The sequence below is a fragment of the Hippichthys cyanospilos genome, chromosome 15 (genome assembly GCF_059441005.1).
Source record: "Hippichthys cyanospilos isolate Australia breed blue-spotted pipefish chromosome 15, RoL_Hcya_1.0, whole genome shotgun sequence".
Classification (NCBI taxonomy): domain Eukaryota; kingdom Metazoa; phylum Chordata; class Actinopteri; order Syngnathiformes; family Syngnathidae; genus Hippichthys; species Hippichthys cyanospilos.
In genome coordinates, this window is record NC_142383.1 from 1,829,706 (window position 1) to 1,840,537 (window position 10,832).

At 34.8% G+C, this 10,832-nt stretch overlaps 1 pseudogene across 1 annotated transcript; it reads right to left on the reverse strand.

The window, feature by feature from the left end:
* Positions 1-7,188: 7,188 nt before the first annotated feature.
* On the reverse strand, positions 7,189-10,604 carry LOC148411327 (uncharacterized; annotated as a pseudogene). The gene is made up of 5 exons (XR_015868002.1): positions 10,528-10,604; positions 9,168-9,172; positions 8,579-8,743; positions 8,335-8,456; positions 7,189-8,112 (listed from the first exon to the last, which is right to left on the reverse strand). The product of XR_015868002.1 is annotated as an uncharacterized LOC148411327 (transcript).
* Positions 10,605-10,832: the final 228 nt, after the last annotated feature.

Sequence of the window (10,832 nt, forward strand, 5' to 3'; positions counted from 1 at the left end):
ATTTCTCTTGTGAAAATCACCTTCTTCCTTTTTTTTCCTCTCTGGGAAAAGGTCCAGTGGGCTTACATGAGCCAGTTGTGATTAACCTTTCCTGTATACCAGGGGTTCTCAAATATTTTTGAGTCAAGGACCCCTTTTCCCAAGGACAAATGTTTGTGGAAACAACACCAACATGTGTGTATATATATATATATATATATATATATATATATATATATATATATATATATATATATATATATATATATATATATATATATATATATATATATATATATATATATATATATATATATATATATATATATATATATATATATATATATATATATATATATATATATATAAGAAAGGGTCTCTATCCTTCCTAAGTGTTCCAATGGTTTCTATCCAGGTAGACCAACAGCAACAAACCAACAGCAAATGAGTGTAACTCTTCTTAAATTTAGTTGTGTCAGTAGTACAGCTCTCACTCATTTATATTGTAAAACTGTAAAGAAAATACACCAAACATAAGTCAGTTAAGTACCATATGCAAAAATTATACACTGTATCAAATAAAAATGTACACAAATTGCGGAGATTTAATCAATCATATAACCGAATTACAAATGATATTCCTTTCAATACAATGTTAATTAGATGCAAACGAGTATGATCAATGCAAAACATGCATATGCTAACATTTGCCAAAGGGAAAAACCGATTACCAACAAAAATAACAAATGTTAACGAGCTTAACAGGACAAGTCAAAGTTTATCTATAAAGTACATTTAAAAACATCCTCAAAGGATTGACCAAATGCTGTACAGTTACTAAAAATATAAATTATAAAGCTCAAATACAGTGGGCCCCTGTGTTACGAGATTAATCCGTTCCGCGGTTGGGCTCGTTAGATGAACTCACCATATGGCGGGCAATCCAAACCTATGTTAAATACAGTAGCTAATGTGTTTAGAACCTCAGGTAAAATCATCCAAATTGTACATACATATTAAACATTGGCACCAAAATAGTATAGTCAGTGCGATGAATATACAGTAAGCCCTCGCTGTATCACGGTTCATCTTTCACGAGTCCGCTGCTTCACGGGTTTTTTACAGTGTGGATATTTTTTACAGCGCATTGTGCTCTGAATCCTGATTGCCTCAGGGGTTTTACTGTTGTCTTGAAATAAAATATTGACGCTGTACTGTATTGGTTTTTCATTTGTCAATTTATTACAAAAGGCAAGAGGATCCAAAAGATTGCGTTCTCTCTCCTGTGTCTCTCCTCTAACTGCCGTGTGCATTGTGCTAGTAGGCACATTGATTGACAGCTTGGTCTCTGGGAGCCGATCACGTGACTCGTAGGCGTGCCGAGAGCAAACGCGCACACTATGTAGACACAGACAGCAATGGAGAAATGCGCAGCTTTGGAAATCTCACTTTTACGTCTTTTGCAATAAATTGAAATTTCAAGTGTATTGTTATGATATAAGAGGCTTCACTTTAATTCGATGTCCGGGCATATCCGTTTATAAAAATCTTGCTCAGAAAAAGAAAGAGCTCAACTACTACTCATAACAATGTGCGGGTTCAGGACGAAGAGGCATAGCTGGACTGTGAAATACGTGAGTGACAATGTTTCCAACTTTATATTATTATATTAAAATGATTATTTTAAACAAATTTGGGGCTTTAAAACAGGTTTTGGGTTTTGGTTTTATTCTATAGTTTAGCATTGCATTGTGAAATATTTTAAAAAAAATAAAGCTGGCTACTTCACGGATTTCACTTTACGCGTGTTATTTTTGGAACGTAACCCCCGCGATAAACGAGATATTACTGTATAACATACATGTATACAATCAGAAAACATCATAAATAAAAAATATAGTATAGATTTATTTACCTTTGAGTGACTTGTTATGCCCATATTCCCTTGTAAAGGTAGCCTGGGCTTGGCTAGCTTCGTAATTCTTGATTATTTTCAGCATCCCTTCCATATAATTCATCTTCTTACTTCTCTCTTTTTCACTAGCAATCTTGGGACCCATGGCTAACCCATTCAACTTTGAATTAAGCAGTAAAATGCACTATAAATACGTTTTTTTAACCACTCACGATAGAACAACGCTTTACCATTCTGCCTTTTCGAAATGAGTGAGGCCGACCAATAGCAGATCACCATTTCCGTGAGGAGACGCCATCCAATAGCAGACCATCATTGTAGTGACTCGTTGCGTGGAAGCATTGATGGCAACAGAAAATAAGTACAACTACCTAAAAACGCCTACAGATGGAGACAAAACAACACAAGTACAGCCAAGCCCCTAGGGTCATGACGTTTTTTTGTCACAAAACCGGGAAAATACAATAAAGAGGGGACGAAAAAACTTAGTATTCCACATTACAACATGAAAAAAACATAAACCAGGGACGCTGTAACACGTGGGTCCACTGCATAGCGATTGAAAAAAAAAACAGCCTTAAAAATCAAAGTAAAAAACAGAGTTAGAATAAACTAAAGTAAAAACAGACAAGCTGGGCGGGTAATCTTGGCTCTGTCTGTTTTTACTTTATTATATAAAGTAATATATATATATATATATATATATATATATATATATATATATATATATATATATATATATATATATATATATATATATATATGTATATATATATATATATATATATATATATATATATATAAAACATGCTGGAAATAAAAACTCACAATGGCTAACATGTAATCTACCATCACAAGTTGAACCAAACAACGACTAATTTTAGGCATATTAGCATAAATGACAACATTCCAATGAAGAAAACACAACTCACAGACACTCCTGGGCCACATCTAGAAAAGAGAAGGAACAATGCATGCGTACCGACAGCAACTACTCCTAACTACTCCTAACTCCTACCACGTCCCAAAAACCTGCATGGTTGGTAAATTCGACTAAATTGTCCTTAGGTGTGATTGGGTGGTTGAATGGTTGTTTGTCCCTTTGTGCCCTGCAATTGGCTGTTGACCAGTTCAGGGTGTCCCTCTACTACTGCCGGGAGACACCTGGGATAGGCATCAATCAATAAGCCAGCAGCCCTTGTGAGGGTATGTATAAGCAGCTATAGAAAATGTATGGATAATTTGAATATTTTTAAATTTCATTTGGAGATCTCAGGGAGAATGCAGTATGATGAAATGAATACAAATATTAGAAAGTGCTTGTTGGCTAATAGCCCTACATACATTATGGTCAATGATAAAAACAATAAATTTAATAAATCAGATTTATTAACTAATATTAGATTTTGTAAAATTTCTATTTTACTTTCTATTTTATTGTATCTCATGTTTGTCAGGCATACGCTATGTTACCTGTTTATGAAGATATTTTGCCATTATCCCCTTCTATTTTGACCTGAAACATTGACTGTAAATACAGCTATTGCCTTTTTTTTTTTTTTTTTTTAACGCGAACGAGTCAGTTGTCTGAACAAACTTTACTCACGCTGCTTCTCTGTGGCATTTGTGACACTTTAGTTAGTTTGCGGCATGTATTCCACAGGTCATACCATAGGTGGCAACATTTACAGGCAGTCAATATCCATATTAATGTCATATTACAGTATATCATAATTCGGGTTTCTGAAACATAGGATTTTGTTCCCTTTAAATACATTAGCGTAGGGGGTTATGTCAATTGCGGTCCTCCAATCCAGACTGTGACCTGCCGATGGCTTCATACTTTCGATTGTCAATACAACATCTTGTGTTCATGCCACTCACCACAATAACAAATTAATCCGTTTCCACCTCGTCTCCAAAGTGAGGCTATTTAGAAGCATTTCAGTTTCTCTTGTTTGTTTCCCAAGGATTTATCACGACTCCTTAGTTTTTAAAAAGATGAATATGATCTTATTCGAGTTTGTTAGTGTGCTTGTTTACATGGCATTTAAAAACCTGAATATTTTCTGCATGTAGAAATAGCTTATGCTATATGGCTGTCTACTAAAAGTACAGGTAAATGGACTTCACTTTATATAATGTAGAGCTTCTCTACCTTAGGTAATCAAAGTGCTTCACACCGACTGCTCATTTTCTTTCTCAGGCAGCATTAGGATCAATTTGGGGGATCGGTGTCTTGCTCAAGGACAGATAGTTCAGCATGGTAACGATGCTAATGGTCATGGGATAGAACTCACAGCTTTTCGATAAGGAGAAAACTGCTTTACCACTAAGCCATGCAATCCTGTAAGTTTCTTATCTGGGCCAACAGGTCTTCATTGTTTTTTTGGGCAGAATCAATTTTGGAGCTGTGTCCTGAGGAGCTTCTAAAGATTTGGGGTGGAGTGTATCCTGAGCAGCAGCGTCATGGTGTGGCACAGAGGCTGCTTGGCTGCAGAAAGAAAGGCTCTTTAAATGATGGCAAAGCCTGTTCAAAAGCACCCTGCCCACGTTGGACACCTTTGTATGTTTTTCACACAAGTACATGCTGACACTCAACTGTATAGTGTATAACATACTAATTGAGTGTAACATACGTAGTTCCTTTTTCTGACTGACCATAAATGCATTTGAAAGCTAGCCAACCTTCAAAGGAGTCAACGGCTCAGCAGTCATGACAGCACATAATCTTTGCTTGCATACATTCCTTGCATACACACCCCGTGCAGGATAGCTAGCTAACAACAGTGCAGGGTTAAGAGACGCAAATGCTCACCCCTTTACCTGGCGAAACGAACAAGCAGCGACACATCCACTCACCAAGCCAAAGTAAAAATGAAATGTGCTTTTTATTAAGATGGAATGACTCGGAATATGCAAATAGAAGTAAAAGAACAACAACAAAATGGGTTTTCTTTTTCACAACTTGTGGCTTGTTTATTACCAAGGTGACAAGTGCAATATAATGTGCAGTCATGTCTATAACACTTATTCCTCAGGATATAAAATAATAATAAATAAATAATAATAATCTTGTTGATAACTAACACAAATAGTTGTGATTTGTTTGGCAACATGTCAATCATAAATGCATTGGTCTCCTGGGGGCAACATGGCTCAGTGGTCGTCTTCCAGCCCAAAGGCCGTGGGTTCGATCCCCCGACAATCAAGACAATGTCTAAGTGTCCTTGAGCAAGACACTGAACCCCTAGTTGCTCCTGATGCTGCGTCATCAGTAGGTAAATGACTAGTTAGTGTGAAACACTTTGAGTAACTAAGGTAGAAATGTGCTATATAAGTGAAAGTCCATTTACCATCTACCATTCCTGTAGTGGTGATGGACGACGCTTGTCACCTCAGCAATCTCCTCATAAATGATGGGATAAGTACCCAGAAGCACATTACTGGTCCACACATATGTTTAAAAGTTGTTGGACATCATCATGTCGTGCTGTTCACAGGATTTCTTGGAGTTGCCTTGCGTCATGAAAGCATGAGCCACTCACTTTGGCTGGCTAGGTCCAGGGCCACAGCGTTCTTCCTTGCTCATTAATGACAAAATGTGAGTTATTTGATATAGGTCACTAACATTGAAATTGTGAAATGCACTAACCGTTTTTGCCTACAGCATAAACAATGCACTACGATGATGTGGGGTTAAGTAATAAAATACAAAAAAATATTTTGTAGCTTGTCTTTAAAGGTTTACAATACAATACAGATTAAATGAGTTGTACTGCTTTTATGCTTAAAATGGATATGTAATAAGCATAATGAATTAGAATGGCAAATCCATAATTAAGTATGTAAAAGTAGTATAAAAATATTGCAATAGTAGTGTAATGCATTATATTTTAATGGAACTAATTACTTTTAAAGTAGAATATATATATATATATATATATATATATATATATATATATATATATATATATATATATATATATATATATATATATATATATATATATATATATATATATATATATATATATATATAGTAAAAAGAGCCCACTTTAAACCCAACAAAAACGTAAGTGAAAATTTAACTCCCATAGTGTTCAATTTAACACTTTCTCTGTGTTTATATAGTTCTCACGGAGCCCAAGTTAAATTTACACTTTTGAAAGTGTAACATTTTTAACTCTTTCATAGAGTTAATCTTTAACACCCATAGTGTTATTTTGTGACACCACAAGGTGAAACCTTTACACTTAAAAGTGCTACTTTCTTTCGCCTTTCTGTGTTAATTTCTGTCATTATTGGTGTCATTTTTGGTGTTAGTTTTAACACTAAAAGTGTTATTTTCTTCCTTTTTTTGGGTGTAAAATTGACAAAATTTTGGTGTGAATATTAACACTTCAAAGTCTGATTTCCTTTCACTTTCTGGTGGGTTTTTTTTCTATTTTTGGGGTGGTATATTTTCAGTTGGTGTTATTTTTAACACATTGTTTTATCTTTAATTTTCTGTGTTGATTTCATCTTTAATTTTCTATGTTAATTTCTCCCCTTTTTTTTAGTAATACAATTTTCTAGTCCAAATATTGCAATGTATGTATAACTGTACAAATAACAAATGTAAAACAACTATTCTGCACTTATTCCGGGTTTAAAATAAATTCATACTTTTTTTTGCCAAATCCATTGTAATTTAATGTTTACGAAAGCCGTATCAGCTTCTAAAACTCAATGCAAATAAATCTTCAGATACTCTGTAACGTCTATTAACTCTCAAAAAAGTGTGTTATAAATAAAATCAATAGGTCCATAACACAATCCAATTGTTTTTAATGGTTTGCCATGCACCAAACAAACAAACATACACATTTACAGATAAAAAAGAGGCAGAATATACATGTTCTCATCTCCACCATAAGCACTTTGCAAATCAAAGGGCTTACAAATTACTAGACTGTCTGCTTTGATCACTTTTGTCTCATTGCTTTCAATGACTTGGTAAGCATGAAAATGTTTCATGAAATGGTCCACCACTAGCTTCCTCACAACAAAATACACAGCGCTATTGCCCAAAAGTATATTATTTATCCTACAAAACACAGGTATTTCATTTTCAATTACGCTACAAATGGCTAGACCTGTCCTGTACTCTGTTCCGGTGATCATGACCCAGTTGGTTGAAAAAATCTTTTCAGTTGACAAGGCTCGTGCAATGCCACTATTTTCCTGACTATCCAAATCAAATGGTTTCAGAGGTCCACATTCAATTTGTTCTAAAGGTAGAGTCTCCCAATGGTATGCTATGGAGATTTGATGTTTTCGTGCAAGTGATTTTGTGATGTTCTTGAAGTTTTTCAGAGTGTTTTTAAAAAGTCTGTGTTTTGCCTCAAATCTCATGCTCCACAAATGTAACATCATGCTTGATTTGAGAATGCAGCCCAGTAGCAAATTCTTCAAGGTCACTAACAATTGTTGAAATAAAACTACTCGGAAGACCTTTGCCTTAGAGTTTAGCAATAATTGAGGCACAAATATTTTTGGTGTTGTCATTGTTGCTAATACCTGACCCATTGTCCCCAAAAGTTCGTCTTTTTCATTCTGTATGCCACTTGTTCCAGCATTTTGGCAATTCTCAGGAACCCCTTTTGTATGTTGGCAACTTTGTCAGAAATGAATCTGGTATTTGGGCACCAATTTCCTGACAAAAATCCCTCTCATGAACATGGGTTAAATGCTTTCTTAAACCTGAAAATGTTGAAAATTGTGGTCTACAACTATCTTGTGCACAAACCAACCTAAACCTGGTACTTGGATAGAAACTGTGAGCAATTCTAAGATGATTAATCAAAGACTGGCAACGAGCATGTAAACGTTGACAAATGAAACACCTGTACATCTTACAAATCTAGTTAAAGAGTTTTGCTCGCAACTCACAAACTCTTGGAAACTCATCTGTTGAGGTGACATCAATGTTGTACACTGTTGTTTGGACAAAAGTGAAGAGTTGAACCAGGGACTCGTCATAGGACAGATTGAAGACGTAGTGGGATTTAAACAATTCATCAAAAGCACCTAATGAGCTAGTGGCCTGGCATGGAATGACTTGTTGATACTGTGATGTAAAAAGTATCACTGTGGTTTTTGGTTCGAACAACTGCAAGGATGTATGGTTGTTGATATTCTCTTTTCTGCAGGTGTTGTTCAATGCTTTGGCATGACTATAAACAGAAACATATAATTATGAGGACATCTTGCAGGGATAATAATTTCAGTATGCTTTGTAAACTTCAAAAAAACAACTACAATTTTTAGTTGTGAAAGCATACTGTAGTGACCTTAAGGCCCATTCTTTAGAATTAATAAACTCCAAATTAAATTATAATGAATAAACACTGTAATTCACTAGATTTAAACGTGATTCCAAAGGAGTCAATATTCACCTCGTGAAAGTGCACCATTCTGTCCACTGCATCATTAGGGCTTTTTTTGGCTCTTTTACACCCAGCTGTAGGTTTTAAAAGATGGAGCAGAAGCAGCAGAGAAGCCATGTCACTGTCCCAGACTACCAGGAGAAAGACAAGTCAAAATAAGTTTATTTATCTACAGATGTGTAAAATATTATAATTATGATAATCTCTAATTAAAAAAACAAACAAACAAAAACAAAAAAGGCATTTTGCTTACTATCATCATCGTTCTCCATTTGTTTCTCAGCAGCTCTTACAAGTCGGCAAAGTTCGGTTGACTGAGTCAGTTGTTTGGCCTCATTGATATAATTGTTCTTGAAGGAAAGATTCCACTTCTCAAGCATTTTGGATGCTGTTTCAGTACCAAACAGCAACAGGAAGTCTTGATTCATAAATACATACATTTGCATATGGTCTGTGATTACAGGGCTATTTAAGATGCAATGAGCAACTTCCTGATTACATGTATGTTGTGTTTAAACAAATAAGGTACACAGAGGATGTTCCGATCACATTGTTTTTGCATCAGAGTCACTTAATTTTGAGAATTTGCTGAAAGCGAGTTTGGATACAATACTTCGGCAATGTACTGTATTGAGGAAAAAGAAAAGTGCATCCAAATAATTAATTAAAGAGTTAATCAAAATAATCTTCAGTAATCTTTGTCTTTAGACCAAAAACATCTGTACATTGAGACCTTGTTCAGGGCTAGTAGAGTACCCAAGTAAAACATTTGAACATTTTATTGTTTGTGGGAGCACAACATTTAAGTTGAACTCAGCTCTATCCTAGTGAACTTGGGACACCCTGTCTTTGGGCAATGTAGCACAAAAAAAAGAAAGAAAAATAAAAAAAGTAAAACCCAATATTTTTTACCCCAATTCCAATCAGCTATAAATGATGTGATTGGGCTTGATATACAATGACATGATTGGGATTGGAGCATCCCTAAAATATTAAAAAAAAAAAAAAAAAAACTACATTTCCAAGATGATGATATTTGTGAAAAATATGAAACTACTTACCAGTCCTTTGACGTCTAAGAAGCGTGGGAATGTCTTGAGAACATTTACGGTTCTCTCTGCATCATGTACAAGATCCTGGCAATGTTGAAATGTCATCTTCATCTTTTCAAACACATTAACTTCATCAGGAGCGTGAACAAGAAAAGAGATAGCCTCTCTGTAGGCATCCCCTTCATGTTTCTGAGTTGTTGATGATGATGATCTTCTGCGTTTTGGCCCATGTGCTTGAGGCACTTTAATCTCCTTGACCCTAACCCTTGTCTTGAGACGCCATGCTAAAAATCCAGTGCCTGTATCGCCATCATAGAAGTGCTCCTGTAAAATGCAATTGAAAACTAATCATTAAAATAAATAAATAATTTTGTGTGTCATACTAAACTGTTTCAAAAATGTTATCAAACATAATGAGACAAAAGATCAGCAAACCAAGATTTTGTTTTTAGTTCATGTAATTCCCCACTTTAACTATAAGGCTGTCACTATCGAATATTACTCAAATCAATTACTATCGGAGTTCATTGATTATTTGATCAGATAAAATTTTAAGCATGAAAATGTGTTACAAGACCATTTCCCCAGATTGTTTATTAACACATTTGTGTATACTTGTTATTGCTTGGTGATTTAAAAAAAAAAAGTTGAACAGAACCATGAGTGGTATTGATGTTGTACTCACCAAAGGATAGCAGTCAATGTTATCCAATAAGGATGGTAGCAGCATAGGTAGCAGTCAATGTTATCCAAAGTAAAAGTGTTTGTTAAATGTTGTATTTTAATTAACTCAAGACAAAATCTGTTTTTAAGGACTACAAAAATTAATGAAACATTTACTGTTGAGGGGCTGAAATCAGAGTAATGGGACAATTTTAAATCAAAACAAGGCTCAAAACGATTATTCAATCATTCAAAAAGATGTGGATTTATTTGATTTTCAATTAATTTTCAACAACCTGAATTTTAACAAATTAGTTTGACAGCCTTTTTTTCAAAATGTTTTGCTTTATATAATTTAATGAAACTACATATTTCAATTGTGCGTTCTGCCTCTCGAGAATGACACTGAAGCAATTAAACAGAAATGAAAACCCCAATGAAATTGATTGTTCAATAGGCGGTGTGCTTTTAAAATCATGCTGTAAACCTTACATAGCCTTGCGGAGAATATGGATCTTTCAGAGCAGAAAAGAGTGTCACAATTCCAAGAGCATACCTCTCAAGGGGTCAAACCCTAACCCTCAAACAAAAGGTTACCTTCATCTGAAATGGTGTGTCGCAGTGTTAGGCATTTATCTGGCTTGGTCTGTATCAGTTCAAGGAGGATGTCTTCCTCCACTGCTGTGTCAGTTTCATCAAAAATGTCTATTTTAGATCCGCTCGGAAGTCCAAATGTGTTCTGCATTATAGGGAAAACATATAAAGTTATTTAGGAAGGCATTAAAAGTATTA